The sequence below is a fragment of the Salmo salar genome, chromosome ssa25, assembly GCF_905237065.1.
Source record: "Salmo salar chromosome ssa25, Ssal_v3.1, whole genome shotgun sequence".
In the NCBI taxonomy this organism is placed as follows: Eukaryota; Metazoa; Chordata; class Actinopteri; order Salmoniformes; family Salmonidae; genus Salmo; species Salmo salar.
The window spans coordinates 50,877,410-50,898,467 of NC_059466.1; the positions used below are offsets into that span (position 1 = coordinate 50,877,410).

At 46.5% G+C, this 21,058-nt stretch overlaps 1 protein-coding gene across 3 annotated transcripts in view; it reads left to right on the plus strand.

The window, feature by feature from the left end:
* pard3bb (par-3 family cell polarity regulator beta b) overlaps positions 1-21,058 on the plus strand; it is a 631,603-nt gene that overhangs the window by 119,483 nt on the left and 491,062 nt on the right. The gene's annotated exons all lie outside the window — the stretch shown is intronic.

Sequence of the window (21,058 nt, forward strand, 5' to 3'; positions counted from 1 at the left end):
GATGCGTCATTCCCTGTTGAGTTTGAGAAATAGGCGACGATGTGACGAAAACACGAGCTCCCCCATAAAAACCTGTCTTCTGGCAAACAGAAACTTAATTATTATTATTGCCTTTTTTGAGTGAACTTTCTAGATCCTCTTCTCATCCAAAGCATTGAAACAATCAGAAAACACAACATTTGAAAACTGAAAACAAAGTATATTTTGGATCGTTTTTAAAAAAGGTAGACTCAGCGACTAATGGGCGGGTTTGACCTTGGAAAAACAAGGGTCAGCTGTTACATAGTTGCCTTGATGTTAAATGTGAATGTTACTACAGATCTCCACACTATTACAACCTCTTTATTTAGCGAAGCTTCAACACAATTGATTCAAACGAATCAATGTTTTGATATGTAATCTAGACCGGAGATCGTTAAGAGGCCGAGCCTAGTTGTCTCTTTCTCCTGACTACGGCACAGAGCATAAAGTATTTAGACCCCTTGACTTCTTCCACATTTTGTTAAGTTACAGCCTTATTCTAAAATCGATGAAATAGTTTTTTTTCCCCCTTATCAATCTATCACACAATACCCCATAACGACATCACAATACCCCATAACGACATCACAATACCCCATAACGACATCACAATACCCCATAATGACATCACAATACCCCATAATGACATCGCAATACCCCATAACGACATCACAATACCCCATAATGACATCACAATACCCCATAACGACATCACAATACCCCATAATGACATCACAATACCCCATAATGACATCACAATACCCCATAATGACATCACAATACCCCATAATGACATCACAATACCCCATAACGACATCACAATACCCCATAATGACATCACAATACCCCATAATGACATCACAATACCCCATAACGACATCACAATACCCCATAATGACATCACAATACCCCATAATGACATCACAATACCCCATAACGACATCACAATACCCCATAATGACATCACAATACCCCATAATGACATCACAATACCCCATAATGACATCACAATACCCCATAATGACATCACAATACCCCATAACGACATCACAATACCCCATAATGACATCACAATACCCCATAATGACATCACAATACCCCATAATGACATCACAATACACCATAATGACATCACAATACCCCATAATCACATCACAATACCCCATAATCACATCACAATACCCCATAATCACATCACAATACCCCATAATGATGAAGTGAAAACAGGTTCTTACATTTTTGCAGTTTATTAAAAATTTTAAAAAAAAAACGAACGGAAATATCACATGTACATAAGTATTCAGACCCTTTACTCAGTACTTGGGGTCCCGTGTGCCTCAGTTGGTAGAGCATGGTGTTTGCAACGCCAGGGTTGTGGGTTCGATTCCCACGAGGGACCAGTACGGAGAAGACATTTATGCATTTACTACTGTAAGTCGCTCTGGATAAGAGCGTCTGCTAAATTACTAAAATGTACTTTGTTGAAGAACTTTTGGCAGCGATTACAGCCTCCAGTCTTCTTGGGTATGACACTACAATCTTGGCACATCTGTATTTGGGGAGTTTCTCCCATTCTTCTCTGCGGATCCTCTCAAGCTCTCTCAGGTTGGATGGGGAGCGTCGATGCACAGCTATTTTCAGGTCTCTTCAGAGATGTTTGGGATCTGGCTCAAGTCTGGGCTCTGGCTGGGCCACTCAAGGACATTCAGAGACTTGTACCCAAGCCACTCCTGTGTTGTCTTGGCTGTGTGCTTAGGGTCGTTGTCCTGTTGGAAGGTGAACCTTCGCCCCAGTCTGAGGTCCTGAGCGCTCTGGAGCAGGTTTTCATCAAGGATCTCTCTGTACTTTACTCTGTTCATCTTTCCCTCGATCCTGACTAGTCTCCCAGTCCCTAAGCGCTGAAAAACATCCCCACAGCATGATGCTGCCACCACCATGCTTCACCGTAGGGATGGTGCCAGGTTTCCTCCAGATGTGACGCTTGACATTTAGGCAAAAGAGTGTTCTCTGTGTTTCATCAGAACAGAGAATCTTGTTTCTCATGGTCTGAGAGTCCTTTAGGTGCCTTTTGGCAAACTCCAAGCGGGCTGTCATGTGCCTTTTACTGAGGAGTAGCTTCCGTCTGGCCACTCTACCATAAAGGCCTGATTGGTGGAGTGCTGCATAGATAGAGGAGAAACCTCCAGAAGGAAAGGGGTGTGTAGAATGATGAGGAATTTTTTATTTATTCAGTCAATTTTTTAATAAGGCTGTAACGTAACAAAATATGTAAAAAGGGAAGGGGTCTGAATACTTTCTGAATGCGCCGTAGATAAGTCTTGGGTGGAAGAAAATGGACAGATCGTTTAGTCATGCCTAATATAGCAATTCATATTATTTTTCCAAACTGAAATATGGTCATAAAAATGAACTTACATCTCAAAAAACCGGTGCGCATGTGTTAATCTGTCCTCAGTTTGATTGAAGACTTCGATCTGTCTTTTTGCCTTGTAACAGATTGTCAGTTTGATTCAAGACCTCGACCTGTAACGGATTGTTTCTAGAAAGAGAGAAGGAACAACACGTGATCGAGAAGCGCTAGCTACTAGTTTAAAGCAATAAAAGATCATGTTCTTACAATTAATGAATTTATGGGCTACTATTATGAGCATAATACATGCATTTACTTACATTTACTTACCTTGACTTGCCTAGTTAAATAAAAGTTAAATAAAATATATAAATATTTGTATCATTTATCACTCAAAAGTGTAATAATGTAGTGAACCACAAACATCTTTCCACGGGTAGGGGGATAGCCATCTGTCCTCTTCCCACACCACGGGTAGGGGGATAGCCATCTGTCCTCTTCCCACACCACGGGTAGGGGGATAGCCATCTGTCCTCTTCCCACACCACGGGTAGGGGGATAGCCATCTGTCCTCGTCCTCTTCCCACACCACGGGTAGGGGGATAGCCATCTGTCCTCTTCCCACACCACGGGTAGGGGGATAGCCATCTGTCCTCTTCCCACACCACGGGTAGGGGGATAGCCATCTGTCCTCTTCCCACACCACGGGTAGGGGGATAGCCATCTGTCCTCTTCCCACACCACGGGTAGGGGGATAGCCATCTGTCCTCTTCCCACACCACGGGTAGGGGGATAGCTATCTGTCCTCTTCCCACACCACGGGTAGGGGGATAGCCATCTGTCCTCTTCCCACACCACGGGTAGGGGGATAGCCATCTGTCCTCTTCCCACACCACGGGTAGGGGGATAGCCATCTGTCCTCTTCCCACACCACGGGTAGGGGGATAGCCATCTGTCCTCTTCCCACACCACGGGTAGGGGGATAGCCATCTGTCCTCTTCCCACACCACGGGTAGGGGGATAGCCATCTGTCCTCGTCCTCTTCCCACACCACGGGTAGGGGGATAGCCATCTGTCCTCTTCCCACACCACGGGTAGGGGGATAGCCATCTGTCCTCTTCCCACACCACGGGTAGGGGGATAGCCATCTGTCCTCTTCCCACACCACGGGTAGGGGGATAGCCATCTGTCCTCTTCCCACACCACGGGTAGGTGGATAGCTATCTGTCCTCTTCCCACACCACGGGTAGGGGGATAGCCATCTGTCCTCTTCCCACACCACGGGTAGGGGGATAGCCATCTGTCCTCTTCCCACACCACGGGTAGGGTGATAGCCATCTGTCCTCTTCCCACACCACGGGTAGGGGGATAGCCATCTGTCCTCTTCCCACACCACGGGTAGGGTGATAGCCATCTGTCCTCTTCCCACACCACGGGTAGGGGGATAGCCATCTGTCCTCTTCCCACACCACGGGTAGGGTGATAGCCATCTGTCCTCTTCCCACACCACGGGTAGGGGGATAGCCATCTGTCCTCTTCCCACACCACGGGTAGGGGGATAGCCATCTGTCCTCTTCCCACACCACGGGTAAGGGAAGGGTATCCATCTGAAAGAGTGAAGTCTTGTTTTTATTGTTGGTACCTTAGCTGTTGTGCTAGCTAACGTGCTACTGAACAGTGAAACTAGCATATCGATATTAAAAAGACAGCAACGTATTCATCTAAACATATGTGTTTAGGCAAATCATGAGTTAGCTAGCTAGCGATCACATTAATTGTACAAAAATATGCTAGCTAATGTTGGTTAGCCAGCTAAGCGCTAGCCAGTCAATGACGCTGACGGATTGAATCTGGTATCAAGAAAATGTTTCATTCTAACCCATAAAACATGACATTGCTAACTAGGCATCAATTAGCTAACAATTAAGTTTATCAGGAAGTTTAATAGGTTGGACACTCATGTGACAACTTTGGTAGGTAGCTAGCTAGATAGCTTGGTTTCCATTTTCCAACAGATTTTTCTAATCCCTCTTAATGTTCGTCAACGCTTACTGGTCTTTGAACTCATGTGTTCACCAGAAACGGCTTCTGGTAAACTGTTTGCCACGCGTGGAAATAAATATTGTTTCTGCAGGTTTTTCCACAGAATCAGATATAATCTTTGAGAGAACTGTTTGCCACTTTCTAAAATGCATATTTTATTTTTTTTTGCCACAGATTCACCACTAGTGTCAAACTTCTGGCAAAAAAAAAATGTTTAGTGGTACGCTATTTAGTTTGCGGCAAAAAAAAAAGTTTTTTTGTTGTTGTAAGGCCTGTCTTTTATCGAAACCAGTTAGCAAACCTCTTCAACTCCCTGTAGAGTTAGAGAAATACACATGTCACTGAGCACAACGTTTTGCTTAACTCTGTATTATAGCCTAGTTGTTAAGAAAAGTCTCCCTCCTTGCTTCCCAGCCCAGTCTTCATCCAGCTATAACAGCCTAACAGCCTTTGTGTGTTTTATTTTTGCTGACGGTGTAAAACTTAAGCACCCTGATTCATGCCACATTTATGTTAATGTAGTCTGGAGGGGAAACACTCAAACAGCCAATGGCAGTGTCCCAAATGGTACCCTTTTCCGTATATATAGGCTAGTGCACTAGGGCGTTAATAGGGGACAATTTGGGATGAGTCCAGTATTGCCTAGGCATATTTAGAAGTTTGCAGGCAGCCAAACAGACAGCCAGCCAAACAGACAGCCAGCCAAACAGACAGCCAGCCAAACAGACAGCCAGCCAAACAGACAGCCAGCAAAACAGACAGACAGCCAGCTAGACAGCCAGCCAGCCAGACAGACAGCCAGCCAGACAGCCAGACAGACAGACAGCCAGACAGACAGCCAGACAAACAGACAGACAGACAGACAGACAGACAGACAGACAGACAGACAGACAGACAGACAGACAGACCCTCGGCTACCTTTAAGAATGAATGAATGACTGGAAAGGGCATTAAGTCAAAAATAGACCCAGGGAAAAAACGTTATCATGGAGGTTACCCCTACCGACCAGTCATGGGTACTGGCGACAAAGCACTTTGTAAACCTAGCTGGGAATGGGACAGACAGCTCTGAAAAATGGACCCCTTCTGTTGTGGTGCAGCGGTCTAAGGCACTGCATATCAGTACAGGAACTATCATTAAAGTCCCTGGTTCGAATCCAGGCTGTATCACATCTGTCCGGATTAGGAGTCCCAAAGGGCGGCGCACAATTGGCCAAGCGTCGTCTAAGTTTGGCCGGGGTAGGCCGTCATTGTAAATAAGAATTTGTTCTTTACTGTCTTGTCTAGTTAAATAAAGGTTAAATAAAAAATAAATTTAAATTTAAAACAGACTGGGACGATTCGTAATTGAATCTAATTCCCAGGAATGAAAAGCGTTGAGCTGGAGACGGCTCATTTGGCGGCTCATATAAACCACAGAGATCATAGTGTTGTCATGTCCAACCCTGCTCGTTCCCTCGACTCTCGTTCCCTCGACTCTCGTTCCCTCGACTCTCGTTCCCTCGACTCTGCTACCCACAGCAAATCATCTACAGCAAATCATCTACAGAGCCCAAAATTAAATCTTCTTATCTCGCAACAAAGCCTCCTTCACTCATGCTGCCAAAACATACCCTCGTAAAACTGACTATCCTACCGATCCTCGACTTCGGCGATGTCATTTACAAAATTGCCTCCAAAACACTACTCAACAAATTAGATGCAGTCTATCACAGTGCCATCCGTTTTGTCACCAAAGCCCCATATACCACTGCGGCCTGTATGCTCTCGTTGACTGGCCCTCGCTACATATTGGTCGCCAACCCCACTGGCTCTAGGTCATCTATAAGTCTAGGCTAGGTAAAGCTCCGCCTTATCTCAGCTCACTGGTCACGATAACAACACCCACCCGTAGCGCGCGCTCCAGCAGGTATATTTCACTGGTCATCCCCAAAGCCAACACCTCCTTTGACCGCCTTTCCTTCCAGTTCTCTGCTGCCAATGACTGGAACGAATTGCAAAAATCCCTGAAGATGGAGACTTATATCTCCCTCACTCACTTTAAGCATCAGCTGTCAGAGCAGCTTACCGATCGCTGCAGCTGTACACAGCCCATCTGTAAATAGCCCACCCAACTACCTCATCCCCATATTGTTATTGGGGATGGCTTTGGAGATGTGTGCGCATTGCGCTTATAATGTGAAGAAATAGCCAAATAGTTTATCAACATTTTAAGCTAAACGTTCTCATCTGTTGCGTCAGGCTTTTTGATGCTAGTGGTTGTATTAATTTGGGATCTATCGCATCCTACAACTGTCCCAGACTGTGTTTGGAATATTTATTTCTCGCACAGAATAGAATCACTATCACTATGGGGAATAGTGGATTGACATAGGCCAGTGATTTTGCTGTTTGTTAGGCCTACTCATCTTGTTGGCTGACGAAAAGTAAAAGTGGACAGTTCTTCCAATATCTTCAATATGCTCCTCGGAATTGTGTCTGTCTGTCTTTACGGCAGGGTAGCCTAGTGGTTAGAGCGTTGGACTAGCTGTTGAAAGGTTGCAAGTTCAAAATCCCCGAGCTGACAAGGTACAAATCTGTCGTTCTGCCCCTGAACAAGGCAGTTAACCTACTGTTCCTAGACCGTCATTGAAAATAAGAATTTGTTCTTAACTGACCTGCCTAGTTAAACAAAGGGAAAAAAAGACAAAAAAGACAAAAAGCCTGTGAGAAAGACCTGATTATGTGACTGAGAGCCATGTGAGTGAGCGGTGCTTCGGCCCAAGGGCATAACGGCTGCAAAAGACATGGATTTCATTCGGGGGATTATGGCAACACAAAGGGGATGCATCCGGGAAAATTCAAGGCAGTATCAAGTGCTTGTCAAATTCTGAATGAGAGACTGATGAAGTGTGTACAAAGCAGAGCTCATGCCTTTCAAGTGACTTTTTTCATTAGAGTCGCATCATTACAATGTATTAAAAAATCAAAACATACAGCCCAACGTTTGTATCACAACTAAAGTTATATAAATAACTCTAAATTAAGCGCATAGAAGTACCTGTTTCTTTGTTAACCGCTCAACACAGAATAGCCCCATGTGTGCACTCCCTCAAATCGTGTGGAGAAAATATCCTTTCTATTTTATTCAGCTTTGTTCAATTTTATTCTTTATACTATAACATAATATGAAATAATGTTTCAGAATTCTAAGCAAATCTTGTCTGCTAAATCATCAAAATCGAATCAAATGTATTTATAAACCCCTTCTTACATCAGCTGATATCTCAAAGTGCTGTACAGAAACCCAGCCTAAAACCCCCCAAAACAGCAAGCAATGCAGGTGTAGAAGCACGGACTACTAAATGAATGGACTAGTAAATGAACTACTGTAGCCCACAGCCATTTGGCATAGCCAGACAACGCAGAGTAGGCTATTCTGTTCTTCAGAAATAGACTACATTTTCTTCATATCATGCTGACCTGTCTAAAATAAATAATGTATTTATTGTGAAGGTGTAGACTATATTACATGGATTTATTGTGAAGGTGTAGACTATATTACATGGATTTATTGTGAAGGTGTAGACCAAATTACATGGATTTATTGTGAAGGTGTAGACTATATTACATGGATTTATTGTGAAGGTGTAGGCTATATTACATGGATTTATTAGACTTTTTAAAATGTAGATGTTCCAAAGGTCTCCATCAGTGGCTTGTAGGCTATGTGTGGAAGCTAGGAGATGCTAAATGTGTTTTTTATGTTAATTAACGGTCGATTACCGTGAGACCGGCAGTTATTTGCTCGACAATCACCAGCTGATGACATTTCTTGACCGCCACAGCCCTCAACCCAACCAAATTAGGAGAAAAGCAAAAAGGTAACAATTTGACACGCTGGAAAGAATCAACCAAAAAAAACAGCAAATTGGAACGCTACCTAAACAGAGACTACACCGTGGCAGAATACCTGACCACTATGACTGGCCCAAAATGAAGATAATTCTTGACTATGACTGGCCCAAAATGAAGATAATTCTTGACTATCTACTGTCGTGGCTCTAGTGGTTAAGTGAGATGACATTCAAATTTCAATAAGTAACTCATTAGGAATCCGAGGGGCACCACGGAAGTATTCGTTTATATAGAACAGCAATCTCCCGAATCCACTCTTAATTAAAGATCTGAAGATCTTTTATATCAATAGCAGTAAATCATTAATTATACATTACCTTCTATCAGTCTCACCTGAACGTCGTAAAGTTCTTGGTTATCTACATGAACCCTAGCATAAATTATGAATCAGCAACATACAAATTGGCTTTAATTATTTATTTACTAACGAACTACATAATCAAAGAAATACGTAACAAACAAACAGTAGATATTGATTACTTACAATGACAGGGAAGATCCCCTAGTGGGCTAAACCGATATGACGGCTTGGTGGACAAAGGGAAGGGGGTGTGGACTGAGAAAGAGCGGGAAAGACAACGTGGATTCATTACACCGTCTATAATCATATACATTGAAATGCGAATCCTTCGCACATGAACGGCCGCTCAGTCGAAAAGAAATTGCACGTATATATTTACGCCCGGATGTCGTTGTCTTCTCTGTTGGAATCCGGTCCGTCTTCTAGAGAGTTCATCAGAAGAGCAAAGTATTTCATTGTTGTTAGAATGGATACTTCAGAGTACCCTAAGGAAATGTTCTCATAGGATAGATGTTTCGGCGGTTGTCTGTAATCTTGTCTTAAGTTTCCGGAAAATGAAACTATATGTCCACTTGTGAGAATGTGGGAAGGGTCCGTGGACACTTAAGGGACAGTTATGTTGAGTGTGTTTCATTTAGTGACCTCACGAAGGACAGGAAACACACATAACTATATCTCTGAATGTGTACATTTCTCAATTAACCTCTCTGGGCTAGGCGGGACGAATTCGTCCCACCTACGTAACAGCCACTTGAAGCCTGTGGCTGCGATTTTCAAAACCTTAAAAATCCTATTACTTCAATTTCTCAAACATATGACTATTTTACAGCTATTTAAAGACAAGACTCTCGTTAATCTAACCACACTGTCCGATTTCAAAAAGGCTTTACAACGAAAACAAAACATTAGATTATGTCAGCAGAGTACCAAGCCAGAAATAATCAGACACCCATTTTTCAAGCTAGCATATAATGTCACAAAAACCCAGAAGACAGCTAAATGCAGCACTCACCTTTGATGATCTTCATCAGATGACAACCCTAGGACATTATGTTATACAATACATGCATGTTTTGTTCAATCAAGTTCATATTTATATCAAAAACCAGCTTTTTACATTAGCATGTGACGTTCAGAACTAGCATACCCCCCGCAAACTTCCGGGGAATTCGCTAACATTTTACTAAATTACTCACGATAAACGTTCACAAAAAGCATAACAATTATTTTAAGAATTATAGATACAGACCTCCTCTATGCACTCGATATGTCCGATTTTAAAATAGCTTTTTGGTGAAAGCACATTTTGCAATATTCTAAGTACATAGCCCAGTCATCACGGGCTAGCTATTTAGACATCCGGCAAGTTTAGCACTCACCATAATCATATTTACTATTATAAAAGTTTGATTACCTTTTGTTGTCTTCGTCAGAATGCACTCCCAGGACTGCTACTTCAATAACAAATGTTGGTTTGGTCCAAAATAATCCAGCGTTATATCCGAATAGCGGCGTTTTGTTCGTGCGTTCCAGACACTATCCGAAATGGTAAAGAAGGGTCGTGCGCATGGCGCAATTCGTGACAAAAAATTCTAAATATTCCATTACCGTACTTCGAAGCATGTCAACCGCTGTTTAAAATCAATTTTTATGCCATTTTTCTCGTAGAAAAGCGATAATATTCCGACCGGGAATCTCCTTTTCGGCAAACAGAGGAAAAAATCACAAAGACGGGGGCGGTCAGGTCACACGCCTAAGCCCAGAGTCCCTTGATCGGCCACTTGAGAAAGGCGATAATGTGTTTCAGCCTGGGGCTGGGATGACGACATTCAGGTTTTTCCCGGGCTCTGAGCGCCTATGGACGACGTAGGAAGTGTCACGTTAGAGCAGAGATCCTTAGTAAAAGATAGAGATGGAAAAGAAGTTCAAGAAATGGTCAGACAGACCACTTCCTGTAAAGGAATCTCTCAGGTTTTGACCTGCCATTTGAGTTCTGTTATACTCACAGACACCATTCAAACAGTTTTAGAAACTTTAGGGTGTTTTCTATCCATATGTAATAAGTATATGCATATTCTAGTTACTGGGTAGGAGTGGTAACCAGATTAAATCGGGTATGTTTTTTATCCAGCCGTGTCAATACTGCCCCCTAGCCCTAACAGGTTAAGGTGTTTGCATCTAATTCTTGTATAAAATGAATGAGTAAAGATGAAACTATTTGTGAAATGATGTAATGTGATGTTAAACCTTTAATTTTGAGAGAATTGTTTTCCCTTCAAAGTTTAACTAGTCAGCGGCCACGCCCCCGTGAGATTTAACTAGTCAGCGGCCACGCCCCCGTGAGATTTAACTAGTCAGCGGCCACGCCCCGTGAGTTTTAACTAGTCAGCGGCCACGCCCCCGTGAGATTTAACTAGTCAGCGGCCACGCCCCCGTGAGATTTAACTAGTCAGCGGCCACGCCCCCGTGAGATTTAACTAGTCAGCGGCCACGCCCCCGTGAGATTTAACTAGTCAGCGGCCACGCCCCCGTGAGATTTAACTAGTCAGCGGCCACGCCCCGTGAGATTTAACTAGTCAGCGCCACGCCCCGTGAGATTTAACTAGTCAGCGGCCACGCCCCGTGAGATTTAACTAGTCAGCGGCCACGCCCCGTGAGATTTAACTAGTCAGCGGCCACGCCCCGTGAGATTTAACTAGTCAGCGGCCACGCCCCGTGAGATTTAACTAGTCAGCGGCCACGCCCCCGTGAGATTTAACTAGTCAGCGGCCACGCCCCCCGTGAGATTTAACTAGTCAGCGGCCACGCCCCCGTGAGATTTAACTAGTCAGCGGCCACGCCCCCGTGAGATTTAACTAGTCAGCGGCCACGCCCCCTGTGGCGTCATGGAACCGCCCTTTTCTACTGTTACGAATAAAAAAACCCTCCTGAGGAAATCCTCTTCAGACCACGCGTACCTCGGTGTAAGCTGAGGTGGCACAGATTTGAGTACCGAGACTAGAAAACCCCCATACCAAATACTAAGCAAACCCACAGCGTGAGCTGTGATTGCGAATGGTTACCTCAGTGTAAGCGAAGGGTGCAATGGTTGTTGAATTCCTAACCATACCACTTGGAACATTGGCTACACGGGGGGGGGGGAATGGATAAACTCTGAAACTATCGATCCCGACAGAATAAGAGCAAATCTTAGATACTAATTACTAGTCTGCAGCTAGAAATTATGTAAACCTGGGATGCGAATGCAGACAACCGCCGAAACATCTATTCTATGAGAGCGTTTCTGAATGGTACCCTGAAGTATCCATTCTAATCACGAAAACAAATCAAAGTTTATTTGTCACGTGCGCTGAATACAACAGGTGTAGACCTTACAGTGAAATGCTGAATACAACAGGTGTAGACCTCACAGTGAAATGCTGAATACAACAGGTGTAGTAGACCTCACAGTGAAATGCTGAATACAACAGGTGTAGTAGACCTCACAGTGAAATGCTGAATACAACAGGTGTAGTAGACCTCACAGTGAAATGCTGAATACAACAGGTGTAGTAGACCTCACAGTGAAATGCTGAATACAACAGGTGTAGTAGACCTCACAGTGAAATGCTGAATACAACAGGTGTAGTAGACCTCACAGTGAAATGCTGAATACAACAGGTGTAGTAGACCTCACAGTGAAATGCTGAATACAACAGGTGTAGTAGACCTCACAGTGAAATGCTGAATACAACAGGTGTAGTAGACCTCACAGTGAAATGCTTACTTACAGGCTCTAACCAATAGTGCAAAAAAGGTATTATGTGAACAATAGGTAGGTAAAGAAATAAAACAACAGTAAAAAGACAGGCTGTATACAATAGCGAGGCTATATACAGACACCGGTTAGTCAGGCTGATTGAGGTAGTATGTTAATGTAGGTATGGTTAAAGTGACTATGCAAATATGATGAACAGAGAGTAGCAGTAGCGTAAAAGAGGGGTTGGCGGGTGGTGGGACACAAGGCAGATAGCCCGGTTAGCCAATGTGTGGGAGCACTGGTTGGTTGGCCCAATTGAGGTAGTATGTACATGAATGTATAGTTAAAGTGACTATGCATAGATGATAAACAGAGAGTAGCAGCAGCGTTATTAGAGGGGTTGGGGGGGCACACAATGCAAATAGTCCGGGTAGCCATTTGGTTACCTGTTCAGGAGTCTTATGGCTTGGGGGTAAAAACTGTTGAGAAGCCTTTTTGTCCTAGACTTGGCACTCCGGTACCGCTTGCCATGTGGTAGTAGAGAGAACAGTCTACAACTGGGGTGGCTGGGGTATTTGACAATTTTTAGGGCCTTCCTTTGACACCGCCTGGTGTAGAGGTCCTGGATGGCAGGCAGCTTAGCCCCAGTGATGTACTGGGCCATACGCACTACCCTCTGTAGTGCCTTGCGGTCAGAGGCCGAGCAATTGCCGTACCAGGGAGTGATGCAACCAGTCAGGATGCTCTCGATGTTGCAGCTGTAGAACCTTCTAAGAATCTCAGGACCCATGCCAAATCTTTTTAGTTTCCTGAGGGGGAATAGGCTTTGTCGTGCCCTCTTCACGACTGTCTTGGTGTGTTTGGACCATTCTAGTTTGTTATTGATGTGGACACCGAGGAACTTGAACCTCTCAACCTGCTCCACTGCAGCCCCGTCGATGAGAATGGGGGCGTGCTCGGTACCCCTTTTCCTGTAGTCCACAATCATCTCCTTAGTCTTGGTTACGTTGAGGGATAGGTTGTTGTCCTGGCACCACACGGCCAGGTCTCTGACCTCCTCCCTATAGGCTGTCTCATCGTTGTCTGTGATCAGGCCTACCACCGTCGTGTCGTCTGCAAACTTAATGATGGTGTTGGAGTCGTGCCTGGCCATGCAGTGAACAGGGAGTACAAGAGGGGACTGAGCACGCACCCCTGTGGAGCTCCAGTGTTGAGGATCAGCGTGGCAGATGTGTTGCTACCTACCCTCACCACCTGGGGGCGGCCCGTCAGGAAGTCCAGGATCCAGTTGCAGAGGGAGGTGTTTAGTCCCAGGATCCTTAGCTTAGTGATGAGCTTTGAGGGCACTATGGTGTTGAACGCTGAGCTGAAGTCAATGAATAGCATTCTCACATAGGTGTTCCTTTTGTCCAGGTGGGAAAGGACCATGTGGAGTGCAATAGGGATTGCATCATCTATGGATCTGTTTGGGCTGTATGCAAATTGGAGTGGGTCTAGGGTTTCTGGGATAATGGTGTTGATGTGAGCGATGACCAACCTTTCAAAGCACTTCATGGCTACGGACGTGAGTGCTACTGGTCTGTAGTCATTTAGGCAGGTTGCCTTTGTGTTCTTGGGCACAGGGACTATGGTGGTCTGCTTGAAACATGTTGGTATTACAGACTCAATCAGGGACATGTTGAAAATGTCAGTGAAGACACCTGCCAGTTGGTCAGCACATGCCCGGAGCACACGTCCTGGTAATCCGTCTGGCCCCGCAGCCTTGTGAATGTTGACCTGTTTAAAGGTCTTACTCACGTCGGCTACGGAGAGCCTGATCACACAGTCGTCCGGAACAGCTGATGCTCTCATTCATGCCTCAGTGTTGCTTTCCTTGAAGTTATTTAGCTCGTCTGGTAGGCTCGTGTTACTGGGCAGCTCGCAGCTGTGCTTCCCTTTGTAGTCTGTAATAGTTTGCAAGCCCTGCCGCATAAGACGAGCGTCTGAGCCGGTGTAGTACGATTCAATCAGGGAAACAGAACGAGAGAGAGAGAGACTCGGATGAACTCTCCAGCAGACGGACCAGATGCCAACAGAGAAGACAAAAATGACATGCACAGTAAATATGTACTTGCAATTATTCTCGAATGAGCGGCCGTTCATGTGCGAAGGATTCGCATTTCAATGTATATAATTATAGACGGTGTAATGAATCAATTTAGTCTTTCCCGCTCTTTCTCAACACCAGCTTCCCTTTGTCCACCAAGCCGTCATATCGGTTTAGCCCACTAGGGAATCTTCCCTGTCATTGATAGTAACCAATATCTACTGTTTGTTTGTTTATGCATTTCTGTGATTATTTAGTTTGTTAATAAATAAATGATTAAGACAACTGATGTATGGATGATTTATAGTAAAGGCTGGGTTCGTGCAGATAACCAACGATTTACGACGTTTGGAATGAGACTAACGTGAGGTAAAGAATAATTCATTAATCAGAAGACTAATTGATCAGATATTAAAATATCTGAAGAGTTATATTAGGAAAATTATAACTTTGTAATCTGAAGATTTTCCTTGTTGCCTTCGACTTCCTAGTTAATTACATTTACATGATTTAGTTTAATCACGTAATAATAATTACAGAGAATTGATTTGATAAAATAACAGTCTTCACTTTTAATGATGCCAAAAACACGACACTATTCACCATCGCAGCTCACGCTGGGGATTGTTTAGTCTGGTGTGAATTTAATCCTGAGTGGGTTTTATTCGTAACAGTAGAAATGGGCGGTCCCAATGTCTGCACTCACGGGGGTGTGGCCACTACACGGGGGTGTGTGGCCACTACACTGGGGGTTTGGCCACTACACGGGGTGTGTGGCCACTACACTGGGGGTGTGGCCACTACACGGGGGGTGTGGCCACTACACGGGGGGTGTGGCCACTACACGGGGGGTGTGGCCACTACACGGGGGGTGTGGCCACTACACGGGGGGGTGTGGCCACTACACGGGGGGGTGTGGCCACTACACGGAGGGTGTGGCCACTACACTAGTTAATCTTTATATGATAATCCATACTCTCATGAGAGAGAGGGGAAGGGGAAGCCATGATCCACACCCAGTAAGGGCCACTTCATGACAGTACAGACTCCGTGAGCGTAGCCTTGCTATTGAGAAAGGCCGCCGTAGGCAGACCCGGCTCTCAAGAGAAGACAGGCTATGTGCAACACTGTCCACAAAATGAGGTGGAAACTGAGCTGCACTTCCTAACCTCCTGCCCAAATATATGACCATATTAGAGACACATATTTCTCACAGATCACACAGACCCTCAGAGAATTAGAAAACCAATCAATCATTGATAAAGTCACATATCTGTTAGGTGAAATACCGCAATGTGGCATCACAGCAGCAAGATTTGTGGCCCGTTGCTGAGAGGAAAAGGAAACCTGTGCAACACAAACAACACTGTAAATACCACCCATATGTATCTGTCTGTTTATCTTCCCCCTACTATTTGTACTACAACTATTTGCATATTGCTAAAACACTATATATCTGAAAATATATAACACTTGAAATATATATCTTTTTAAATGTAATATTTACTGTTAAAATTCAAATAGTTTTTTTGTTGATGTTTTGTCTTCTCACTTTTGACTGTTTATTTCACTTGTTTTGGCAATGTAAACTCATTTCCCATTCCAATAAAAGCCCTTTGGGGGGAATGAGGGAGGGAGGGAGGGAGGGAGAGAGGGAGGGAGAGAGAGGGAGGGAGGGAGGGAGAGAGGGAGGGAGGGAGAGAGGGAGGGAGAGAGGGAGGGAGGGAGAGAGGGAGAGAGGGAGGGAGAGAGGGAGGGAGGGAGAGAGGGAGGGAGGGAGAGAGGGAGGGAGGAGAGAGGGAGGGAGAGAGGGAGGGAGGGAGAGAGGAGAGAGGGAGGGAGGGAGAGAACCTTTCTCAATCTCTTTCATTCTCTCTGTCTCTCTCTCTCTCTCTCTCTCTCTCTATCTCTGTCTCTCTCTCTCTCTCTCTCTCTCTCTCTCTCTCTGCCTCTCTGTGTCTCTCTCTCTCACACATCTGATCTGATTTCATTTGCATGAAACAAGTGCACGGTCAATTTCAGACAGAGATGAATTCCTGTCTGCCTCTGTTTTTGTAAGTGTATTATTAAGGTCATTTGGTACCTGTTGCAGAGAGAGATTCTCTTTTGGCCATTTAGTATATGGAATCATGATTTATAGACGTTAATAAAGTCACGTAGATACCGAAGCGGAAAATTATACACGATCGTGATCAATCATTTTATATAATGGAATAATTACCCCTATTTGAAAATGAAAAGAGAAGCATTTCCGATCCGTTTCCCATTGTAGATCATCCGTCTCAATCAACAGGCCTCTCTTTGTGTATCATGTATGTTAACAGGGCTGACATGGCTAACAGGGCTGACATGGCTAACAGGGCTGACATGGCTAACAGGGCTGACATGGCTAACAGGGCTGACATGGCTAACAGAGCTGACAGGGCTGACATGGCTAACAGGGCTGACATGGCTAACAGGGCTGACAGGGCTGACATGGCTGACAGGGCTGACATGGCTAACAGGGCTGACATGGCTAACAGGGCTGACATGGCTAACAGGGCTGACATGGCTAACAGGGCTAACAGGGCTGACATGGCTAACAGGGCTGACATGGCTAACAGGGCTGACATGGCTAACAGGGCTAACAGGGCTGACATAGCTAACAGGGCTAACAGGGCTGACATAGCTAACAGGGCTAACAGGGCTGACAGGGCTGACATGGCTAACAGGGCTAACAGGGCTAACAGGGCTGACATGGCTAACAGGGCTAACAGGGCTAACAGGGCTGACAGGGCTGACATGGCTAACAGGGCTAACAGGGCTGACATGGCTAACAGGGCTGACATAGCTAACAGGGCTAACAGGGCTGACATAGCTAACAGGGCTAACAGGGCTGACATGGCTAACAGGGCTGACATGGCTAACAGGGCTAACAGGGTTGACATGGCTAACAGGGCTGACATGGCTAACAGGGCTAACAGGGTTGACATGGCTAACAGGGCTGACATGGCTAACAGGGCTGACATGGCTAACAGGGCTGACATGGCTAACAGGGCTAACAGGGCTGACATGGCTAACAGGGCTAACATGGCTAACAGGGCTGACATGGCTAACAGGGCTGACATGGCTAACAGGGCTGACAGGGCTAACAGGGCTCTCTTTGTGTATCATGTATGTTAACAGGGCTGACATGGCTAACAGGGCTGACAGGGCTAACAGGGCTAACAGGGGTGACAGGGCTGACATGGCTAACAGGGCTAACAGGGCTAACAGGGCTAACATGGCTAACAGGGCTGACATGGCTAACAGGGCTAACAGGGCTAACAGGGCTGACATGGCTAACAGGGCTGACAGGGCTGACATGGCTAACAGGGCTAACAGGGTTGACAGGGCTAACAGGGCTAACAGGGCTGACATGGCTAACAGGGCTGACATAGCTAACAGGGCTAACAGGGCTAACAGGGCTAACAGGGCTGACATGGCTAACAGGGCTAACAGGGCTAACAGGGCTGACATGGCTAACAGGGCTGACATAGCTAACAGGGCTAACAGGGCTGACATAGCTAACAGGGCTAACAGGGCTGACATGGCTAACAGGGCTGACATGGCTAACAGGGCTAACAGGCCTCTCTTTGTGTATCATGTATGTTAACAGGGCTAACAGGGCTGACGGCTGACAGGGCTGACAGGGCTAACAGGGCTGACATGGCTAACAGGGCTAACAGGGCTGACAGGGCTGACATGGATAACAGGGCTAACAGGGCTAACAGGGCTGGGATGGCTAACAGGGAAAACAGGGCTGACAGGGCTAACAGGGCTGGGATGGCTAACAGGCCTCTCTTTGTGTATCATGTATGTTACTTGTCAAGGTTGATCAGTTATTGTCTGTCATGGTGTCTGATGCTGTATACCTTCACTCTGAGCTTAGACTGTCAACAGGGCTGACAGGGATAACAGGGATAACAGGGATAACAGGGCTGACCTGAATAACAGGGCTGACATGGCTAACAGGGCTGACATGGCTAACAGGGCTGACATGGCTAACAGGCCTGACATGGCTGACATGGCTGACATGGCTAACAGGGCTAACAGGGATAACAGGGCTGACAGGGCTGACAGGGATAACAGGGCTGACCTGAATAACAGGGCTGACATGGCTAACAGGGCTAACAGGGCTGACAGGGCTAACAGGGATAACAGGGCTGACAGGGCTGACATGGCTAACAGGGCTGACAGGGCTGACATGGCTAACAGGGATAACAGGGCTAACAGGGCTGACAGGGCTAACAGGGATAACAGGGCTGACAGGGCTAACAGGGCTGACATGGCTAACAGGGCTAACAGGGCTGACAGGGCTGACATGGCTAACAGGGCTGACAGGGCTGACATGGCTAACAGGGATAACAGGGCTGACAGGGCTAACAGGGCTAACAGGGCTGACAGGGCTAACAGGGCTAACAGGGCTGACAGGGCTAACAGGGCTGACAGGGCTAACAGGGCTAACAGGGCTGACAGGGCTAACAGGGCTAACAGGGCTGACATGGCTAACAGGGCTGACAGGGCTGACATGGCTAACAGGGCTGACATGGCTAACAGGGATAACAGGGCTGGGATGGCTAACAGGGCTAACAGGGCTGACATGGCTAACAGGGCTGACATGGCTAACAGGGCTGACAGGGCTGACATGGCTAACAGGGCTGACATGGCTAACAGGGCTGACAGGGCTGACATGGCTAACAGGGCTGACATAGCTAACAGGGCTGACAGGGCTGACATGGCTAACAGGGCTGACATGGCTAACAGGGCTGACATGGCTAACAGGGCTGACATGGCTAACAGGGCTGACATGGCTAACAGGGCTGACATGGCTGACATGGCTAACAGGGCTAACATGGCTAACAGGGCTGACAGGGCTGACATGGCTAACAGGGCTGACATAGCTAACAGGGCTGACAGGGCTGACATGGCTAACAGGGCTGACATGGCTAACAGGGCTGACATGGCTAACAGGGCTGACATGGCTAACAGGGCTGACATGGCTAACAGGGCTGACATGGCTAACAGGGCTGACAGGACTGACATGGCTAACAGGGATAACAGGGCTGGGATGGCTAACAGGGCTGACAGGGCTAACAGGGCTGACATGGCTAACAGGGATAACAGGGCTAACAGATACCGCCTAAGATGCACATTTTCTTTTAAGCAGTGAGATAGGGGAACAGTTGTTTTGCCTTGTGTAACTTGGACGTGGATGGTGTTGTCACCTAGCCCTAGTATTAAGGTATCCTGTCATTCTGCATCCTAATGTGTTGTTGTTCTCAGGTAGGAAAGGTGAAGTTGTGAGAGAGAATGGGATCATGTCCCTGGGCTCTAACACAGATGGATGGATGTTTACTGGGAGGACCACCGTTACGCTAACAATAAATTACACATTAGACAGAGAGAACATCCATCCAACCCTCCATCTCTCTTCTCTGTGGCTGCCAGTGCAGATTGATGACATTTGTTGTGTACCACGTACACCCCCCCCTTCCTCCTCCTCCTCCTCCTCCTCCTCCTCTTCCCCCCTCAGCTGGCAAGGAGGAAGTGAGTCTCCTGCTCTTCAGAAATAAATCAGCAGCCTTTCACATTGATCATGCCCCAGCCAGAGAAGGGGGGGGGAGATGGAGGAGAGATTGACAGGGGTACTTGGACGGGGCTAGGCTGTGCTTGGTGTAGGGGGGGGAGTTGGGGACGGTGGGATGGATTGCGATATAGGAAGAATGGTCAGGATAGGAAGAAAGGTCAGGGAGGTGATGTTTGTGAGACTGGGGCTAGAGGTAGTCTAAGATGAGATATTGGTCTGGTGTATTGGTTGGTAGGCTGTGGTGTATTGGTAGGCTGGGGTGTATTGGTAGGCTCTGGGCTGTGGTGTATTGGTAGGCTGGGGTGTATTGGTAGGCTCTGGGCTGTGGTGTATTGGTAGGCTCTGGGCTGGGGTGTATTGGTAGGCTCTGGGCTGGGGTGTATTGGTAGGCTCTGGGCTGGGGTGTATTGGTAGGCTCTGGGCTGGGGGGTATTGGTAGGCTCTGGGCTGGGGTGTATTGGTAGGCTCTGGGCTGGGGTGTATTGGTAGGCTCTGGGCTGGGGTGTATTGGTAGGCTCTGGGCTGGGGTGTATTGGTAGGCTCTGGGCTGGGGTGTATTGGTAGGCTCTGGGCTGGGGTGTATTGGTAGGCTCTGGGCTGGGGGGTATTGGTAGGCTCTGGGCTGGGGTGTATTGGTAGGCTCTGGGCTGGGGTGTATTGGTAGGCTCTGGGCTGGGGTGTATTGGTAGGCTCTGGGCTGGGGTGTATTGGTAGGCTCTGGGCTGGGGTGTATTGGTAGGCTCTGGGCTGGGGTGTATTGGTAGGCTCTGGGCTGGGGTGTATTTGTGTGTGTGTGTGTGTGTGTGTGTGTGTGTGTGTGTGTGTGTGTGTGTGTGTGTGTGTGTGTGTGTGTGTGTGTGTGTGCCAGTGCTTGCATGCAGGTAGCCTCTGCCTTTGCTGGTGAAGTCCTCTTTCTATGTGCTCTGTGTATAGATGTATAAACACTGTGGTCCCTCTATTCAGCGGGCCGCACCCTTGACATGGCGCCTGGATGCCCCGAGAACACAAACACA